At 41.1% G+C, this 22,281-nt stretch overlaps 1 pseudogene; it reads left to right on the forward strand.

Moving 5' to 3' along the window:
• Window positions 1–12,451: 12,451 nt before the first annotated feature.
• LOC108349835 (60S ribosomal protein L35a pseudogene) lies at window positions 12,452–12,880 on the forward strand (annotated as a pseudogene).
• Window positions 12,881–22,281: the final 9,401 nt, after the last annotated feature.

Consider the following 22,281-nt stretch of genomic DNA (forward strand, 5'->3'; position numbering starts at 1 on the left):
AGGGAAGGTTACAGCCCAGAGGAATACCAGGAACCTGCGTCTCCCATGGAACTCCCTCTTATATTTACTACCTCCCTATAATGCCCTGGTGATTTTGTTACCTACCCACATGCCTTAACACACACACACACACACACACACACACACACACACACACACACACACACACACAGAGAGAGAGAGAGAGAGAGAGAGAGAGAGAGAGAGAGAGAGAGAGAGAGAGAGAGAGAACTGGGCCATATCACCTGTGCTTCTCAGACCCATCAAGTTGTTATAATTTTACTACCACATCCCCTATTCTCCTCACCTTCCCACTCTTACTCTCTGCTTCCCCACATCCCAGAGCTACACGGAGCCAGAGATCTTTCAGTTGCTATGAGCAGAAGAAAAAAGAGGATAAATCCCTTCACTGATATCAATTTTGAATTCTCAGTGTTTTAATACCAAAATTAACATTTTTTTCACTTATCTCTGGTACATTATGATTGTAAAGAATTCTGATGTTGGGGCAGGAAGGTGGCTAGGAGGGTAAAGGGTGCTTGCTGCCAAGCCTGACAATCTGAGTTCTATCCCTGGGACACACATGGTGGAAGAAACAATTACTGAAAGTTGTCCTCTAACTCACACAAGTGTACACACACACACACACACACACACACACACACACACACACACACACATCAAAACTCACAACCAGCCCAAAAGCAGAGTATACAGGCCTGTGAAGTGCACAGTCACAAATGGGACACACCAACAGCAATAATTAATAGTAATAATAATAATAATAATAATAATAACAACAACAACAATAACAATTCCTATAGTTGAACTAGAAATGTAGCTCATTTGGCAGAGAACTTACCTAGTCTCCACGAATCTCTGAGTCCCATTACCAGGACAGAGTAAACTGGGCATGGAACACACACCTATTATCAAGCATGAGGAGGGCTGGGGCTGTCACTTAGTAGTGGAATATTTGCCTAGCATATGTAAAGCCCTAAATTAAGTCATTTAATACCCATAACCATAAAGCTTTGTTAGGTTAAAATTATGACTATTTATAGGTGAGGAAAATTCACTCTGCTAAAAAAAAAGTCCTGAAACATGTTGGTAGTGGGGAATCTAACCCTAGGTGCTATAGTTTGGTCTTGAGTCTTCTCTAAAGACCTGTGTGTTCAAGGCATGGCCCTAGCCCGTGGAATTCAACTATGAAGAAGTGAGACTTCGTGGAAAGAAGTCAGATCTTTGGGACTACTTCCTTGGTATTGGTACCCTATACAGCAGCTACCTAAACTATCTAATCTTAGAGTCCACAATGTCCTTTTCTGCCCTCTGTTTGCACACAGTACTTCTCACACGCCCCCACCACCCGGTCAGTGAAGAACAAAACACCCCAGCAGCCAGGAAGTGGAGGAGGATTTGAAATAAGATTAAAGAAAAGTTAACAACCCCAAGCAGCACACAGAATGAGCCCTATACGGTGGAACACACTCTACAAGGAACTGGAGTTTAAAAGGGAGTGGGGGGGTTAGGTTGAAGGAGACAGGATTGCACTATTGATTTACAATGAGCTGTTTACCCTTTACGTGCTTCATAATCATTTAAAATGCTAATACACGGTTGTGACAGGAAAGTCTAAAGACTGAGTGTAGGGCAAAGTAACAGAGAGGAGCAACTTTCTGATTACTGACTCTGAGTTTTGCTACAGTATCTATGTTTAGTAATTTGAAATTGACAAAGTTGTGCTTATCTCTCAGCTGTACAGACCAATAAGCTTAGCAAAGTGTAGTCAAGGTTAATTTTAGTTATAATTTTATCAAGAATAAAAGTCTGAAAGGAACATGGAAAGTAGTTTTTCCTTTACTGGTAACTATGAAGCAATGATATAGAATGGGTATGTGCACAATGTAACTGAAACATGAAGTAAAAGCGATTGCCTGGTATAGATGTTTTCAAAGAGTAACTGAAGTTCAGAGATGTCTCAACCCACAAGAATAAAGTAATTAAATGAGACATTTATTTGCTGAGTATTGGTTATTGTTTGCTTGCTTCTTAGCTTGTTTTTCCTTGAGACTGGCCTTGGTTTTAGGCTCTTCATTTTACCAACTCCCAAATGCTACAATTATAGGCATGTGACATATTGTTTCTTTATAATTCATAACTTCATAGCGTTGGAACGTCACGTTTTGTTTCTCATTGTATCCTGACTCAAAAACACAAGCATCACATATTCTCACTGATAGGCGGATCTTGGTACTGGATTTTTAGATGTATGTGTTTAATTTGGTGTATCCTTTGAACCCAGGAAGAGTTTAAAAAAAAAAAAAGGACCACTGATGGGAACAGGGATAGTGGGGGAATCCAGGGAAGGATTGCAGAAGGAGAAGGAAACAGGAAGAGAGGGTGGAAGAGGGGGTGGGAACAGGAGTGATTGACAATAATAATGTTTAAAAATACTATATGAAAACCTATTTTATAAATTTCCTGAGTATATATGTAATGAATAACATGAATAATAAAATATATATGTATAACATATTATTATTGTATATATTGTAATGTATGCATTATATATTTGAACTGCCCTATACAGGAGACAATGATACCCCTGGAAGCCATTATTACCTAAATAAAAAGTCCTATACCAAAAGGTAAAGGAGAATACTTACCCTCGTGGTGTTGGCTAGAGGTGAAACTAAAATAATACAGGTTACAGCCTATGTTCTTGGCTGTCCGCTAGAACTTGCTGTGAGACTGTTGCTGAAGAACCACATGTTCTGACCAATCAGCATATAGAAAGCAAGCTGGCACTGACCAAGACACTTTCTCCCCGATGCCTAGTTTTCATATGCCAGAAGGTACTATGCAGGAGGCTGGAGGTAGGGGCCACTAACAACAGTCTTACAGCTATGAACACTGAGAACGGTAATAAGAACCAACCTGGCAAAATATGCCAGTGAGGGTAAGAGTGATACATGTTATGGGATTAACTAATTGCTTTCTGCTTGAGTTTAAGGTCAGCTCCACAGGAGGAAACACATACCCGGTATTCTTTTTTTTTTAAATATTTTATTCATTTATTATATATAAGTACACTGTAGCAGTCTTCAGATACACCAGAAGAGGGCATCGGATCTCTTTACAGATGATTGTGAGCCACCATGTGGTTGCTGGGAATTGAACTCATGACCTCTGGAAGAGCAGTCGGGTGCTCTTAACCGCTGAGCCATCTCTCCAGCCCCATACCCGGTATTCTAAATCTGGCCAAGAACTCAATGGTTGGGAAAGTTATAGACCCCCACATGCGAACCTAATAGAATTATTCTGCTAAATGGATACAGTACCAAGTTACTCTGTAAATCTGTATCCCTATATCCATGTGCTCTTAAGACTCTTCAGAAAAATTTCCTTGTGCAGTGGACAGTGGTTACATAAGAAACTCACAACCGGCCCAAGTGCAGAGTACACAGGCCTGTGAAGTGCACAGCCACAAATGGGACATCTGTATCATTCCTCCCTCGAAGGCTCAAGAACGATTGGAGGTGGGGAGGGCAGGAGGACTGTAAGCCATAGAGATCAGGGAGGATGAGAGAAGAAGTAAATTCTCTGCACTTGTGGGCTCACAGCATCTATGGTTGCTGCAAAATGTCTATCCAGTCAACACTCTCCAGCAGGAAGTATTCACAAAACTCAACTCCTGGCTGAGGAGTATCGGCAGATGGTGGCTTCTGAGGGAAGAAGAGTCAGTTTTCTTTAAACGTGATCCTTGGTTGGTCAACAGTTCTCTCAAGGGTGGCTACACACTCAAACGTATGGCCAGAAGAAGACAAAAGATGAAGAAGAAGCAGGAGGAGGAAGAGGAGGAAACTGCTGTTAGAATAGTTCCCTTCTGGGGTTGGGGATTTAGCTCAGCGGTAGAGCGCTTGCCTAGCGAGCGCAAGGCCCTGGGTTCGGTCCCCAGCTCCGAAAAAGAGAAAAAAAAAAAAAAAAAAAAAGAATAGTTCCCTTCTGCACCTAATTTATCCTTAAAATGAATCAAAGTTTCCAAAGATAACTTCTGTGTCGCAGGTGGCACACTAAAATTTTCCCAACGGTCACTGAGATGGAAAAGAGTATCTCAAAAACATTGACACGATTCTGCACCAGATTACTCGCATACTGCTCATTATAGTGAACTGTGTGTGTGTGGGGGGGGACCTGTTCTTGGGACTTTTCTGATTGGGCAAATAGCATTCCTTAAAACATTTTACATTTAAAAGTAGTCTTCAAGAGGCTTGGTGAGGTGACTTAGCAGGTAAATATATTTGCCACTTCATGACGTAAGCAAACCTAGAGACCTAAGTTCACCCAGAACCCATATAAAGATGGAAACAGAGAACTGTCTTAGTCCTGCTTCATTGTTAAGATGAGCCTCCATGACCAATGCAACTCTCTTATAAAAGAAGAGATTTAAGTGAGAGCTTGCTTATAGTTTGGTCCTGGGATAGTAGCTGAGAACTTTACATTTTGACCCACAGGCAGGAGACAGACAGACAGACAGACAGACAGACAGACAGAGACTGAGCCTGACATAGGTTTTTGAAACCTGCCCCTAGTAACACACATCCTTCAACAAGGCCACACCCCTTAATCCTTCCCAAACAATCCCATTAACTGGGAACCAAGCATTCGAACATGAGCCTATGGAGACAATTCTCATTCAAACCATCACAGAAACCACTCTACAAAGTTTGTGTTTGACTCCACATGTGCAGTAGAGTGCTGTGCTTTCCACCTTAAAAATGATGATGATGATGATGATGATGATGATGATGATAATTTTCAAGTGATTTCCAAAAAGAAATTACCTAAATTATCTATAAAATCTTTTTAAGTTTGTCCAGCCCTAACAAAGAGATAATATTAAGGTGAAAAAGGAAAGTGTAGAGATGAACCCCTGGGAACTAGCCACCTCTAAGCTGGTTTATTGTGCTCACCGTGACACAATACTGCAGTTACCTCATTTCCCTCCCCTACCTATGTACTACCACTTCCAAAGTTTGTGTTTTTACAAAATAATGCTATCTCCAGCTCCTCTCGCTTACGCTTTGTTTGCCTTGTTTTGTTTGTCTTGTTTTGTTTGTCTTGTTTTGTTTGTCTTGTTTGTATGTCTTGTTTTCTGAGACAATGTCTTGCTATGAAGACAAGGCTAAATTCAAGCTTGGCTTCCTCCTCAATGGGCCTTCTGACATTGTGCTCAGCCACCAGACCCCAATTATTGGCCTGTAATGATTTCATTTATGCCATCAATACCATTACCTCAGATATAATAGATCATAATCTGGTATTGCTCCTTTTTTGTTTTTCAACACAGCAAATACTAATATTGATTATATTTAAAGTTTGAGACAGTTTTGTCATCTGAACTGACAAAAGCTAGAGTCATTTTTGAAGAAAATAAACCTCAAGAAGACAACTACAAGTTCTCATTTTTAAATGAAGACAAAAATTAAGGGAGACGATGCTAGATTTTTGATCCGATAGTAATAAATGCTTTGAAATTCTGACTCGTGGGGGTTGGGGATTTAGCTCAGTGGTAGAGCGCTTGCCTAGCAAGCGCAAGGCCCTGGGTTCGGTCCCCAGCTCCAGGAAAAAAAAAAGGAAATTCTGACTCGTTCATTTTAAATGAACGTAAATATCACTGTGTATATTTAATATACACAGTGTGTGTGTGTGTGTGTGTGTGTGTGTGCGCACGCGCGCACACGTGCGCAGGAATGTGGTGTGTTAGTGAGTTTTTGAGAAAAGTTCTCACCATATAGCCAAGACTTAAACATAAACTTGTTCTGTAGCCTAGGCTAACTTCAAACTTAAGACCTTCCTGTGTCAGATTCCCAAGAGCTAGAATTAATGATGCATACTGCCATGCCCTGGCTACTGTTATCTAAACTGTCTCTTCACAGTGAAAATCATGGCCCCCCACCCCTTTATATATGCAAGTGTGGCTCAATTCCTTTTCCAAAAGACCCTAATTGCCAAACCAAAGTGACTAGGCAGATGTATATCTCTCAAAAGACCTCCTGTTAAAATTCAGTCTTGCATAATTCAACATTCCTGCAATTTTACAACTCTACTGTTTCCTGGTCATTCCCGGTGCAATAAATAACTGTGGATCAAAATTTTTATAAGTGCTCCTAAAGGCTTTTGAAAATCATGAACAGTTCTTTTTTGTCCTATAAGGACAACATTTAATTGGGGCTGGCTTACAGGTTCAGAGGTTCAGTCCATTATCATCAAGACAGGAGCACGGCAGCATCCGGGTAAGCATGGTGCAGGTGGAACTGAGGGTTCAACATCTAAAGGCTGCTAGTGGAAGACTGGCTTCCAAGTTGCTAGGGCTACGGTGTAAAAGCCCATGCCCACAGTGACACACCTACTCCAACAAGGCCACACCTCCAAATAGTGCCACTCCCTGGACCAAGCATATTCAAACTATGACATTCCACTCCCTGGTTCCCATAGGCTTCTTCAAACACATGAGTCTGTGGGGGCCATATCTAGCCACAGCATAATAAAAACGTACATTTAGTTCAACTTCCAAAGTCCACATAGTCTACAGCTGTCTCAACAATGTTAAAAGTCCACAATTCAAAGTCTCTTCTGAAATCCATCCAGTCACTTAACTGCAGTCCCCAAATCAAGACAGGGAACCGGCTGGGCAAACTCCAAACCCTGCATCCCCATGTCCGATGTCAAAGCAGTTCGCATATCTCCACCTCCTTTTTCATCTTTGTTGACTGCAACAGACTTCTTTCCCCTGGGCTGGTTCCACTCCAGCACTCCTCATGAGATATCCTATGGCTCTGACACCTCAAAAATCTTGGGGTCTCCAAGGAAGCACCAATGTTACAGTTTCTTGTTTCAATGTCTGGGATCCAAACATGATCTTCTGGGCTCCTCCAAAGGACTAGCATCACTTCAGCTCTGCCTTCTGCAGAATTCTAGGCTCTGGTTGACTCCATTCTACTGCTGCTGCTGTTCTTGGTGATCATCCCACGGTACTGGCATCTCTAATACACTGGGGTCTTCTGCTGCAGCTAGGCTTCACCAACAGCCTCCCATAGGCTCTCTTCATGGTGTTAAGCCTCAACTCCTTTGCATGACCCCTTCAGTCCTGGGCCGTCAGCTGCAACTGAGGCTGCACCTTCACCAGTGGCCTTCCATGGCCTCTCACAGTGCTCAGCCTCAGCTGCTCTTCATGACCCCTTCATGACTTCCAAACCAGTACCACCTGGGCGACTCTTACACATTACCAAGTCCAGCTACAGCATGAGGTACAACCTTGCAACTCTAGAACACAACTTCTTTGTGCTCTCAGAAAACACTTTCCGGAAGATTTAACCTCAGTAATGTTGGTCTTTTCTTAATCACTTCTAATTTCTTAGCTCCAGCTAGCCAGCATCAATTGTCCCAGTAGTCCCTTCTATTTTTCACTCTAAAGCCAGAGTCACATGGACGAAGCTGCCATGTTCTGCTGCTTGCTAAGGCTGGAACATGCCCCATCCCCCCTACCCCCTAATTCTATTACCAGCTTTCTGTTTCCCAACTGCCTCTCTGCTTAAGCTTGGCTTTCCTGGAACTTGCTCTATACATTGACCTTGGACTCAGAGAACTGCATGCCTGTTTCCTAAACACTAGGATTAAAGGTATGTTCCACTAAGTCTGGATTTAAGTTTTTCTTCACTTAGAACTTGCTGAAGGCTGGCCTTCAACTCAGAGGTCTGCTTGACTTTGTCTTCTGCGATTAAGGGCTTATACTACCATACCTGAACCTAAACTTAGGTGGGTGGGATCTTGTCCCAAAGTCACTACTCCCTTACTTTAATTTATTATCCTTGAACACAAGATTAAACTTCATTTCACTTCCTCGTACCCCTTTAATGCTTGAACCATGTACTTTATATTTTCCCTTTCTCAGTTTGCTAAGCTTGTTTAAAATGCTCTTCATGAGACTTAACTGGAGAACAAAGTCTATGATGGGTGTTTCTGAGACTTCCTTTGTCAATGGAATTAATCTGAATCTCTTCACCTTAGCCTCAGGCAGACTCTTCAGACAAGAGCAAAAGTAGCTAAATTTTTCACGAAAATTTAGGCCACATACTGAATTTCTTCTCCACTGAAACCTCTTGGGTCAGGTCTGCACAGTTGAAATCACTCACAGCAACAAAGTCTTCCATATTCCTACCAAGATAGCTCATTAAGCCCCACTTAAAACATTCCATGGCGCTCCAAATTCAAAGTCCCAAAATCTCCATTCTTCTAAACAAAAACATGGTCAGGCCTATCACAGCAATACTCAAGTCCTGGTACCAACTTCTGTCTTAGGGTTTTACTGCTGTGAACAGATACCATGGAAAGCAACTTTATAAGGACAACATTTAATTGGGACTGGCTTACAGGTTCAGAGGATCAGTCCATTATCATCAAGACAGGAGTATGGCAGCATCCAGTCAGACATGGTGCAGGTGGAGCTGAGGGTTCATCTGAAGGCTCCTAGTGGAAGACTCCAGTTTTTGTTAATATTAAGAACATAGTAAGCATGTCCTAAAGCTAAAAATAAGGTATTATTTTTTTTTTCAGAGCTGGGGACCGAACCCAGGGCCTTGTGCTTGCTAGGCAAGCGCTCTACCACTGAGCTAAATCCCCAACCATAAGGTATTATTTTTACTCTGAGTGATTGCCAGTAAAAATGTATTCGCTATTCATTGATGTGGCACTTTTGTATTTAGAGGCATTCATATTTATAATTTATATCACTGTAGTTTGCTATTGCTTAAAATATCAGTTGTTGGTGCTTCCATTGCCTTACTTAATACAGTCCTGGCTTTTTCAGAGAGCTCAAAACCTGACATCATCAAGGACTCTGGATCTGTACAGCAAAGCCTATATTGTCACATTGCCACCTAAGCAGTTCCTAACTACTTCAACTGGATTCACACTCAGTAAGATCAGGAAACAATTTATTCTCTAATTACCTGTGACACATTCCACTGACTGATAAAAGCCGAGGAAGCCGTGGACCTGGGCAGAAAAGGGAATTTCTCAATTTTTAAATATGAAGGGGCTGTTTGAATCAGCCTTTTATGCAACTATGTTAAAGTTAACTATTCATACTAGTGCACGTTATTCCACAAAAACACGTATTAATCAGTGTTGATGTTATCATTTCTTCTTTATGTGTGGTTAAGAGGCAAAGCACCACATTTCTTTTGTCTGTTTGTTTGGTTTGGTTTGCTCTAGTATTGAAATCAAGTCTTGGACCTCAAAGACAAGCACTTTACCATTGAGTAACAACCCCTGCTCCCAGAACGTCCTTCTTTTATAGACCAGCAAGCTGAGGATCATAAACACTTAATGACTTTTTTCCCAGTGTCAAACAGTGAAATTATGGCAGAGGCAAGATGAGCTGCTTAAATTCCTAATTCTTACTTCGCCCCTGTATATCAAGTGCAGGGCTCTGACTCTGGGTAATTACCAAGTAATTCACATTTATTATTCTCCAGCCCTGTAACATCAGGTCCCACAGCGGTGCAAACAGTGCCAAGCATGACTTCCAGCCCTGTTGTATGTTGCTAAATTCTCTAAACCAGTCTCTATTAAATGTTCCTTTTTTGCCATTTTTTTAAAGTTATGTTTTTTCAATAACACTATGGCAGATAGAATCTGACACATTTTCAATCACAAGTAGAAATGTGAAGGATACCATGGAACTTGTGACCAATTTGCTTCAAAGGATAGAGTTAGAACAAAGAAAAAGAAAAGTAGGGGCAGGGCGGGGCGGGGCCAGAAACAGACTTTAGAAGTACTAAGAAAGACGTGAGTTAAATTGAGTATGCCTGACATTGACTGCGCTGACAAGGAACCATTGGCTGTCTCTTTGGGAAGTAATGACGGAGTGTCAACACGCTTTTTAAATAGTCCTCACATTTTGGAGATAAAATCAGCACGAGCATCCAGTTACTATCTAATATTTGTTGAATGTGTCATATATTCTAAAGACTATGCTAACTGTGCTACAGATATTTAAAACATATTACACTAAACGCTGTGTTTTGTTTTTAGGGATGAAAAACTGAAGGACAGTACCCAAAGTCACACAGCAAACAAATGTCTCAACTAATATTCGAGTCCAGATCGGACTCCTTACTTCGTCACTAAGGACGCGCCTGTGGATAATTGTGTCTGAGCTCCCGAAGAGCCGTAAACTAGATTTTAAAGGTCAAAGAGATAAGGCAAGTCTTGGATTGTCTTCTTGCCACTTTTACTTCATTTTCATACTATCTTTTCACTGGTGTAAGGAATTTGCCGAATGTCTTAGGGGGAAGCAGAGACATTGTTTTCCTGAACCCGCTGTATAAATTGCGCAAGTGAGTGAACGCTCTGGAGAGCAGGTGATATAGCCCGAAGAGTCGTTGTTTAAATTGCCTCAAATACAAAATGCTTTGTGCTGTCTAAAGCCTTCCAGACACTAAGCCAGCATCCAATGATGTCCCAGCCAGAACACTTTGAGGACTATTTCCCAGAACGCTTATAGGAAGCACTGCTTCATTAAACCGAACATACTTTCTCAATCGTTTACTTGAAGTCCAATGACCTAACATGTGTAGTCGCGCATGTAGTGAATCCTTTGCAAATCTTAGGGAATAAGTGGACCTGAAAAACCCGAGGGATAGAGACGTTGGGATTGGAGAGACGGTGGTACTCAGAGATGCAGGGACAGTGGTGTCGGTCAGGTGAACCTGTTTATCACAAGGAAGAGGGTTCACACCATTTTAAAAGTTCACACCATTTTAAAAGTAGAAGGCAAAACAACAACAACAACTCGTGCTATTCAGGTCACCATCCATTATGCCAAACTATGTGCTCTTCAGTGCAGACACCGCGTTTTAACAGTGTTATGTGAATCCTGTGGGTCTAGCTACTGGCAGTCATCTGTATGTCCAACAAAAGATGAATTTTCAGGTAAAAGGAGTTGCTTTGCCTCCTCGTGGCGTCTTCCAGTAATAGAATCTTAGAATCACAAGGCATGGTGGGACACAAGTGTAACCACAAATATCGTAGAAGTTGAGGTTGAAGAAGCTAGTTTCAGTCCGGTGTGAAGATCACCACGAGACTTTAATACTAGATTTATTATCAAAGATTCATAGAATTTCAGAAGTTGAAATGTTAGAGATGATCTAGTCAAATTATATAAATATGCAAAAATCTCGTTTTGTATGTAGAGAACCTCGTTCTGTGTCTAATCAATTGACTGTGACTATATTTTTACATTTCCATATTTCTTGCTGAAAACTTTGGGTAAATTATTTGTCAAATAATATGCCTAATAGTAGACCAGGGACAGGAAAAGCTAGGACTAGAAATGTCTTCATCACCCCTTCCCATATTTTCAGGGCTGTTGTAACAAGTTACCATCTGGTTACACTGTTGCAAGTTACCACCTGGTTACATAGGGAACTTAGGCTTAATTATCAGGGTAAACCACATGTCTTAGCTATATCTTGATTTATAGATCAAACAACACACTATCAGCTGAAAGACTCCAAAATTTCACTTATGAGATGGGAAAAACTCATTTTGGGAAAATATATTTTTTCTACATTTCAAAGGAAAATAATTGGAGACATTCAAGAAATATTTGGGAAGGACTATAAAGGAGTGATGACTTCTTTACAATTGGTATATAAGAGGAAGCATTTGGCATTATATGTACTTGAAATTATTCTTTCTGCAGGGCAATGCTCAGAGGACAGCCTGTAAGAGCATTTCTGAACAAAACCAGACTATTCACATAAAAGTTCCCATGGCATTTTGATTTTTTGAAACTTCTAGCTGGACTCACAATTTTGAAAGTTTATTAAACTCTACCCAATTTAAAACGCTTCAAGATATTGCCTCATAAGACAGTGAGCGCTAAAAATGTGGTACCATGAACATAAAATTTATACCAGGAAATAAAACCAATCTGAAACCTATTGCTTAAATCCTTGTATTAGTCTTTGAGTTTAGTAGAAAAAAAAAATCTTAACAAAAACAATATGCCAGGGTAGCACATGAGCTTTTAATCCCAGTGCTTTGGAAGAGAGGCAGGTGAAACTCTGAACTCAAGGCCAGCTAGACTGCATTGTTAGTTCCAGACCAGCCAGGGAAACAGGATGCACAATGCAATCCTGCCTCAAAAAAGAAAAGAAGGGCTGGAGAGATGGCTCAGTGGTTAAGAGCACCGACTGCTCTTCCCAAGGTCCTGAGTTCAAATCCCAGCAACCACATGATGGCTCACAACCATCTGAAATGAGTCTGATGCCCTCTTCTGGTGTGTCTGAAGATAGCGACAGTGTAATCATAATATATAATAAATAAATAAAATATTAAAAAAAAAAAAAAGAAAAGAAAAAGAAAGAAATCCACTTTTTCTTTCCGCCATCTTGGCGCCTTTGGAGGCCTGCTGGGAACAGGACTTCTAAAAAACAAGTATGTCTGGAAGGCTGTGGTGCAAGGCCATTTTTGCTGGCTACAAGCGAGGCCTCAGGAACCAAAGAGAGCACACGGCTCTTCTTAAAATTGAAGGTGTTTATGCCCGAGATGAAACTGAGTTCTACTTAGGCAAGCGGTGTGCTTATGTGTACAAAGCAAAAAACAATACAGTGACTCCTGGAGGCAAACCAAACAAAACCAGAGTGATCTGGGGAAAAGAAACTCGGGCCCATGGAAACAGTGGCATGGTTCGTGCCAAATTCCAAAGCAACCTTCCTGCAAAGGCCACTGGACACAGAATCTGTGTGATGCTGTACCCATCCCGGATTTAAACTAATGGAGAGTAAATAAATAAAAGTAGATTTGTGTTCTTGTAAAAAAAAAAAAAAAGAAAGAAATCCAATAAAGAAATACCTAATTAAATATAAGAAAGTTACCCTAAAGACACTTTAGGATAGCTCAATGACTCTGTGTTAGTAAAAATATGAAAATCTGTAAGAAATGAATACAGGAGAAAACAAAATGACAACATATCTGAATGATAAGAATGGAGTGGATCTGCTTAGCTGACCAGTGTGTTATATTTGGGAGATAAAATTTCTCAATGATATAGCCATCTTCTTTAGTTTTTAGTGAACATACCTGTTTAAATGTGTCTAGGTGAATCTAAGTCAAATCTTCTTATACTTGAATTAAAATGTAATGAATAATCTAGTCAAAAGCAAAAATAAAGGGCTAGTCTGAAGAGACTCCTTTTGATCAAAATTGGAATGTTTGCATCAAAATAATAAGAATGCTAATAACTTATAATTAATTGAACATTTTCATCATCTATGGTATTGATAATGAGAAAGAGAGACAGAGAGACAGAGAAAGAGGAGGAGATATGGTTACTCTGCCAACCTATTAACAATTTGTAAATCTACTCTACCAAGATTATCAGAAAAAATGTTTCACTCCACAAGTTTTTCTAGTTCTGGTTAAAGCAGCAAGAGTGACTGGTTATTTTAAAATCTCTTCAGTATTTAATTTATTTGTTATTTTTTATGTATATAGGGTTTTGCCTGCATGAATGTCTGTATATCATAGGAATGTAGTGTCCATAAAAGGCCAAAAGAGGGCACTGGATCCCATTGGGTTGGGTTTATAGACAGTTGTGGGCCATCATGTAGGTGCTGGGAATCCAACTTAGATTCTCTGAAAGAGCAGCCAGGGGCACTTGACCTCTAAGGTATATTTCTCCAGTTCTGTTTTTTTTTTTGGGGGGGTGGGGAGTGGGGGGAGTGGGGCGGAGGCTACTAGGGATAGAATCTTGGTAAATATTCTACCATGATATCTCTAGAATTTTCTAGAGAGAAAACAATCCAGGCAGGAGAGGAAGGTTTATCAGTTGACAGCTGAGTCCCCGTTGTGGAAATGAATAGACCAGGTACATTCCTCAATGCACCTGTCATATGAGTCTGCACATGGTTATTTGTCCTATAGATTCTTTGAGGGAAAGGAAGAATAGACCTTGTTGGGCAGCCAATATGCTCTATGTGGGTCATAATTTTTCTCGCCTTTGTAGTTTTAGTAGGTATTCATGGTTAAGTAAGTGTGTATAATCAGGCAAATGCGTTTCTTGGTTTTCAGAGATGCAAGCATGGACAACAAAACAAAGGCATGATGCATATCAGAAGGTCTCTGTCAGTTTGTGAACTTTAATTACTGCCAAATGTTTCTCTAAGCTTCTGACTCAGAAGTTTACTAGTAAACTATAAAACTGGTGTTAGAGCTGGAGAGATGGCTCAGTGGTTAAGAGCATGGACTGCTCTTCCAGAGGTCCTGAGTTCAATTCCCAGCAACCACATGGTAGCTCACAACCATGTGTAATGGAATCCGACGCCCTCTTCTGGTGTGTCTTAAGACGATGACAGCATACTTGCATATAAGTACAGTGTACTTGCATTAAAAAAAGGAAAAAAAAACAAATAAAAATATTTAAAAAAAAAAGGGGGGGGGGCTGGAGAGATGGCTCAGTGTCGCGCGCCCAATGTCCCGCCAGTAAGAACGACGCGCGGCAACAGGATTCTTCTGCGAGCAAGCCTTTACTGTGTTACAGCTCTTCTCAGTGTTACAGCTCTTCTCAGTGTTACAGCTCTTCTCAGTGTTACAGCTCTTCTCAGTGTTACAGCTCTTCTGAACAGGGACTCCGAGCAGCAAAATCGCTCGGCTTATATAGACAACAGTATGCTAATTATCTCTCAGGGATTGGTGGGGCTTGGATCACCCCACTACTTGTCCTCCAGGGATTGGCGGAGAATGAATCACCTCATTAGCATATTAACGGTCAACTAACACCTGGTGCATAAACCGCACATGTGCAGTACCGCTGTTCACCACTAGAGGGAGCCCTAGCAAGGGGACAAGCCTGCACATGCGCAGTAAGTCGTTTATATCCAGACAAGGCTGGATGTCGGCGCCATCTTTGTTTCGCCGCGCCGCTCTCTACAGCTCAGTGGTTAAGAGCACCGACTGCTCTTCCTGAGGTCCTGAGTTCAAATCCCAGCAACCACATGGTGGCTCACAACCATCTGTAATGAGATCTGATGCCCTCTTCTGGTGTGTCTGAAGGCACAGTGTACTCATACAATAAAATAAAATCTTAAAAAATAAATTTATAAAAAAAAATGGTGTTAGAGTGTTAAAAAACAAAATAAAACAAAACAAAACAACCCCACTATTTCCTCTTAGTGTTATAATTAAAAGGGAAAAGAATCTCAACACATTTTCTTATAGAAGAAAATGTAGGGGTTGGGGATTTAGCTCAGTGGTAGAGCGCTTGCCTAGAAAGCTCAAGGCCCTGGGTTCGGTCCCCAGCTCCGAAAAAAAAAAAAGTAAGAAAATGTAAACCCTGGTCAAAAGAGGATCTAGCAACAAGGACATTTTGCCAACACTCAACTGCGTGTTGTTTGCAACATCTCCATAGTTTTCATAGAAATGAGTGAGTTCAAGTTAATTTGTTTAACAAACGTTTGTCTACTGACTGTTACATGGGAAGCTTCACTCTGAGACTCAGTTCTAACCACTAACATGAAGGCCTTAGTACATTGTCCTTTGCTGATTTTGAGACTCTTGAACCTAAAGAACAAAGAAAATTTCTCTCACAGGGATCCTTATTTGACTATTTATTTTATTTATTATATATGAGTACACTGTAGCTGTCTTCAGATACACCAGAAGAGGGCATCAGATCTCTTTACAGATGGTTGTGAGCCACCATGTGGTTGCTGGGAATTGAACTCATGACCTCTGGAAGAGCAGTCGGGTGCTCTTAACCGCTGAGCCATCTCTCCAGCCCAGGGATCCTTATTTGAAAACACTTTGAAAACACTTTCCATCTTGTGTGTTTTGCTTCCCCAAGTAGAATATCAAAGTATTTCATTTTCTGGCACAACAGTAAGTGTTGAGCCTGGACACACCTTAGTTGGCAAATCTAGAAGTTGCCAGGCGGAAGCCATTTTTACAACTTATACTCTCTAGAGATAATTTCCTCCCACATGTGCTAGACCTTCAGTAGGTATCATATAAAGAGTATTGATCACATTGATTATTTCCGAAACCATCTACAAGTGTTGCCTGACCTAGCTGGATGCTCCAAGAGAGAGGTAGTGGTGTCAAAATGGGAAACCTTCCTAGAGGCTTACGCATAGGAATATAATGAACTTGTTACAGTCATCTCAACAGCGAATGTGTGAATGAAATTATCATGACAGGATAGGCAGTGTGGGACACTGTGAGAAGACCCTGACAGGACCAGATTTACAGTGAATGAGCCAAGTACATCCACAGCAGAAAAATAAGGAGCAGAAGATTGGTGGTTAATAGGGTATTTCTAGAAATTAAGGACTTTACGTAACAAGAAGCAAATAAATAGTCTCTGCACCCAAATCCCGTGGGATGGAGAGCTAAACCTTCAGAGAGGCAGACAAGTCTGGGAAACCAGAAGAGACTGCTCCCTGCACACACATCTCGGACGCCAGAGGAAAAAGCCAAAGACCATCTGGAACCCTGGTGCACTGAAGCTCCCGGAAGGGGCGGCACAGGTCTTCCTGGTTGCTGCCCCTGCAGAGAGCCCCTGGGCAGCACCCCACGAGCGAACCTGAGCCTCGGGACCACAGGTAAGACCAAATTTTCTGCTGCAAGAAAGCTGCCTGGTGAGCTTGGGACACACGGAAGCAGAATTTCTCTAGGACCGGGCACGTTCTGTGTTTACCGGAAGTCCCACACCCGCGGATCCCGGCCCGCAGCAGCTCTCTGCTCCCAGACCCGGTGAGAGAGAGACCCAACCGCCTGGTCAGGTGGGCACTCCTGAGGCTGCAGAGCGGAAGAGACCAACAACACTGCTCACCCCTGCCCACATCCCTGGCCCAAGAGGAAACTGTATAAGGCCTCTGGGCTCCCGTGGAGGAGGGCCCAGGAGCAGCAGGACACCTGCCTGAGACACCACCGGAACCGGAAAGAAACAGACCGGATAAACAGTTCTCTGCACCCAAATCCCGTGGGAGGGAGAGCTAAACCTTCAGAGAGGCAGACAAGTCTGGGAAACCAGAAGAGACTGCTCCCTGCACACACATCTCGGACGCCAGAGGAAAAAGCCAAAGACCATCTGGAACCCTGGTGCACTGAAGCTCCCGGAAGGGGCGGCACAGGTCTTCCTGGTTGCTGCCGCTGCAGAGAGCCCCTGGGCAGCACCCCACGAGCGAACCTGAGCCTCGGGACCACAGGTAAGACCAAATTTTCTGCTGCAAGAAAGCTGCCTGGTGAACTCAAGACACAGGCCCACAGGAACAGCTGAAGACCTGTAGAGAGGAAAAACTACATGCCCGAAAGCAGAACACTCTGTCCCCATAACTGACTGAAAGAGAGGAAAACAGGTCTACAGCACTCCTGACACACAGGCTTATAGGACAGTCTAGCCACTGTCAGAAATAGCAGAACAAAGTAACACTAGAGATAATCTGATGGCGAGAGGCAAGCGCAGGAACCCAAGCAACAGAAACCAAGACTACATGCCATCATCGGAGCCCAATTCGCCAACCAAAACAAACATGGAATATCCAAACACACCAGAAAAGCAAGATCTAGTTTCAAAATCATATTTGATCATGATGCTGGAGGACTTCAAGAAAGACATGAACACACTTAGGGAAACACAGGAAAACATTAATAAACAAGTAGAAGCCTACAGAGAGGAATCGCAAAAATCCGTGAAAGAATTCCAGGAAAACACAATCAAACAGTTGAAGGAATTAAAAATGGAAATAGAAGCAATCAAGAAAGAACACATGGAAACAACCCTGGATATAGAAAACCAAAAGAAGAGACAAGGAGCTGTAGATACAAGCTTCACCAACAGAATACAAGAGATGGAAGAGAGAATCTCAGGAGCAGAAGATTCCATAGAAATCATTGACTCAACTGTCAAAGATAATGTAAAGCGGAAAAAGCTACTGGTCCAAAACATACAGGAAATCCAGGACTCAATGAGAAGATCAAACCTAAGGATAATAGGTATAGAAGAGAGTGAAGACTCCCAGCTCAAAGGACCAGTAAATATCTTCAACAAAATCATAGAAGAAAACTTCCCTAACCTAAAAAAAGAGATACCCATAGACATACAAGAAGCCTACAGAACTCCAAATAGATTGGACCAGAAAAGAAACACCTCCCATCACATAATTGTCAAAACACCAAACGCACAAAATAAAGAAAGAATATTAAAAGCAGTAAGGGAAAAAGGTCAAGTAACATATAAAGGGAGACCTATCAGAATCACACCAGACTTCTCGCCAGAAACTATGAAGGCCAGAAGATCCTGGACTGATGTCATACAGACCCTAAGAGAACACAAATGCCAGCCCAGGTTACTGTATCCAGCAAAACTCTCAATTAACATTGATGGAGAAACCAAGATATTCCATGACAAACCAAATTTACACAATATCTTTCTACAAATCCAGCACTACAAAGGATAATAAATGGTAAAGCCCAACATAAGGAGGCAAGCTATACCCTAGAAGAAGCAAGAAACTAATCGTCTTGGCAACAAAACAAAGAGAATGAAAGCACACAAACATAACCTCACATCCAAATATGAATATAAAGGGAAACAATAATCACTATTCCTTAATATCTCTCAATATCAATGGCCTCAACTCCCCAATAAAAAGACATAGATTAACAAACTGGATACGCAACGAGGACCCTGCATTCTGCTGCCTACAGGAAACACACCTCAGAGACAAAGACAGACACTACCTCAGAGTGAAAAGCTGGAAAACAACTTTCCAAGCAAATGGTCAGAAGAAGCAAGCTGGAGTAGCCATTCTAATATCAAATAAAATCAATTTCCAACTAAAAGTCATCAAAAAAGATAAGAAAGGACACTTCATATTCATCAAAGGAAAAATCCACCAAGATGAACTCTCAATCCTAAATATCTATGCCCCAAATACAAGGGCACCTACATACGTAAAAGAAACCTTACTAAAGCTCAAAACACACATTGCACCTCACACAATAATAGTGGGAGATTTCAACACCCCACTCTCATCAATGGACAGATCATGGAAACAGAAATTAAACAGTGATGTCGACAGACTAAGAGAAGTCATGAGCCAAATGGACTTAACAGATATTTATAGAACATTCTATCCTAAAGCAAAAGGATATACCTTCTTCTCAGCTCCTCATGGCACTTTCTCCAAAATTGACCATATAATTGGTCAAAAAACGGGCCTCAACAGGTACAGAAAGATAGAAATAATCCCATGCGTGCTATCGGACCACCACGGCCTAAAACTGGTCTTCAATAACAATAAGGGAAGAATGCCCACATATACGTGGAAATTGAACAATGCTCTACTCAATGATAACCTGGTCAAGGAAGAAATAAAGAAAGAAATTAAAAACTTTTTAGAATTTAATGAAAATGAAGATACAACATACTCAAACTTATGGGACACAATGAAAGCTGTGCTAAGAGGAAAACTCATAGCGCTGAGTGCCTGCAGAAAGAAACAGGAAAGAGCATATGTCAGCAGCTTGACAGCACACCTAAAAGCTCTAGAACAAAAAGAAGCAAATACACCCAGGAGGAGTAGAAGGCAGGAAATAATCAAACTCAGAGCTGAAATCAACCAAGTAGAAACAAAAAGGACCATAGAAAGAATCAACAGAACCAAAAGTTGGTTCTTTGAGAAAATCAACAAGATAGATAAACCCTTAGCCAGACTAACGAGAGGACACAGAGAGTGCGTCCAAATTAACAAAATCAGAAATGAAAAGGGAGACATAACTACAGATTCGGAGGAAATTCAAAAAATCATCAGATCTTACTATAAAAACCTATATTCAACAAAATTTGAAAATCTTCAGGAAATGGACAATTTCCTAGACAGATACCAGGTATCGAAGTTAAATCAGGAACAGATAAACCAGTTAAACAACCCCATAACTCCTAAGGAAATAGAAGCAGTCATTAAAGGTCTCCCAACCAAAAAGAGCCCAGGTCCAGACGGGTTTAGTGCAGAATTCTATCAAACCTTCATAGAAGACCTCATACCAATATTATCCAAACTATTCCACAAAATTGAAACAGATGGAGCCCTACCGAATTCCTTCTACGAAGCCACAATTACTCTTATACCTAAACCACACAAAGACACAACAAAGAAAGAGAACTTCAGACCAATTTCCCTTATGAATATCGACGCAAAAATACTCAATAAAATTCTGGCAAACCGAATTCAAGAGCACATCAAAACAATCATCCACCATGATCAAGTAGGCTTCATCCCAGGCATGCAGGGATGGTTTAATATACGGAAAACCATCAACGTGATCCATTATATAAACAAACTGAAAGAACAGAACCTCATGATCATTTCATTAGATGCTGAGAAAGCATTTGACAAAATTCAACACCCCTTCATGATAAAAGTCCTGGAAAGAATAGGAATTCAAGGCCCATACCTAAACATAGTAAAAGCCATATACAGCAAACCAGTTGCTAACATTAAACTAAATGGAGAGAAACTTGAAGCAATCCCACTAAAATCAGGGACTAGACAAGGCTGCCCACTCTCTCCCTACTTATTCAATATAGTTCTTGAAGTTCTAGCCAGAGCAATCAGACAACAAAAGGAGATCAAGGGGATACAGATCGGAAAAGAAGAGGTCAAAATATCACTATTTGCAGATGACATGATAGTATATTTAAGTGATCCCAAAAGTTCCACCAGAGAACTACTAAAGCTGATAAACAACTTCAGCAAAGTGGCTGGGTATAAAATTAACTCAAATAAATCAGTTGCCTTCCTCTATACAAAAGAGAAACAAGCCGAGAAAGAAATTAGGGAAACGACACCCTTCATAATAGACCCAAATAATATAAAGTACCTCGGTGTGACTTTAACCAAGCAAGTAAAAGATCTGTACAATAAGAACTTCAAGACACTGAGGAAAGAAATTGAAGAAGACCTCAGAAGATGGAAAGATCTCCCATGCTCATGGATTGGCAGGATTAATATAGTAAAAATGGCCATTTTACCAAAAGCAATCTACAGATTCAATGCAATCCCCATCAAAATACCAATCCAATTCTTCAAAGAGTTAGACAGAACAATTTGCAAATTCATCTGGAATAACAAAAAACCCAGGATAGCTAAAGCTATCCTCAACAATAAAAGGACTTCAGGGGGAATCACTATCCCTGAACTCAAGCAGTATTACAGAGCAATAGTGATAAAAACTGCATGGTATTGGTACAGGGACAGACAGATAGACCAATGGAATAGAATTGAAGACCCAGAAATGAACCCACACACCTATGGTCACTTGATTTTTGACAAAGGAGCCAAAACCATCCAATGGAAAAAAGATAGCATTTTCAGCAAATGGTGCTGGTTCAACTGGAGGTCAACATGTAGAAGAATGCAGATCGATCCATGCTTATCACCCTGTACAAAGCTTAAGTCCAAGTGGATCAAGGACCTCCACATCAAACCAGACACACTCAAACTAATAGAAGAAAAACTAGGGAAACATCTGGAACACATGGGCACTGGAAAAAATTTCCTGAACAAAACACCAATGGCTTATGCTCTAAGATCAAGAATCGACAAATGGGATCTCATAAAACTGCAAAGCTTCTGTAAGGCAAAGGACACTGTGGTTAGGACAAAACGGCAACCAACAGATTGGGAAAAGATCTTTACCAATCCTACAACGGATAGAGGCCTTATATCCAAAATATACAAAGAACTCAAGAAGTTAGACCGCAGGGAAACAAATAATCCTATTAAAAAATGGGGTTCTGAGCTAAAGAAAGAATTCACAGCTGAGGAATGCCGAATGGCTGAGAAACACCTAAAGAAATGTTCAACATCTTTAGTCATAAGGGAAATGCAAATCAAAACAACCCTGAGATTTCACCTCACACCAGTGCGATTGGCTAAGATCAAAAACTCAGGTGACAGCAGATGCTGGCGAGGATGTGGAGAAAGAGGAACACTCCTCCATTGTTGGTGGGATTGCAGACTGGTAAAACCATTCTGGAAATCAGTCTGGAGGTTCCTCAGAAAATTGGACATTGAACTGCCTGAGGATCCAGCTATACCTCTCTTGGGCATATACCCAAAAGATGCCTCAACATATAAAAGAGACACGTGCTCCACTATGTTCATCGCAGCCTTATTTATAATAGCCAGAAAATGGAAAGAACCC

Source organism: Rattus norvegicus, chromosome 1 (assembly GCF_021556685.1).
Source record: "Rattus norvegicus strain SHRSP/BbbUtx chromosome 1, alternate assembly SHRSP_T2T, whole genome shotgun sequence".
Taxonomy (NCBI): Eukaryota; Metazoa; Chordata; class Mammalia; order Rodentia; family Muridae; genus Rattus; species Rattus norvegicus.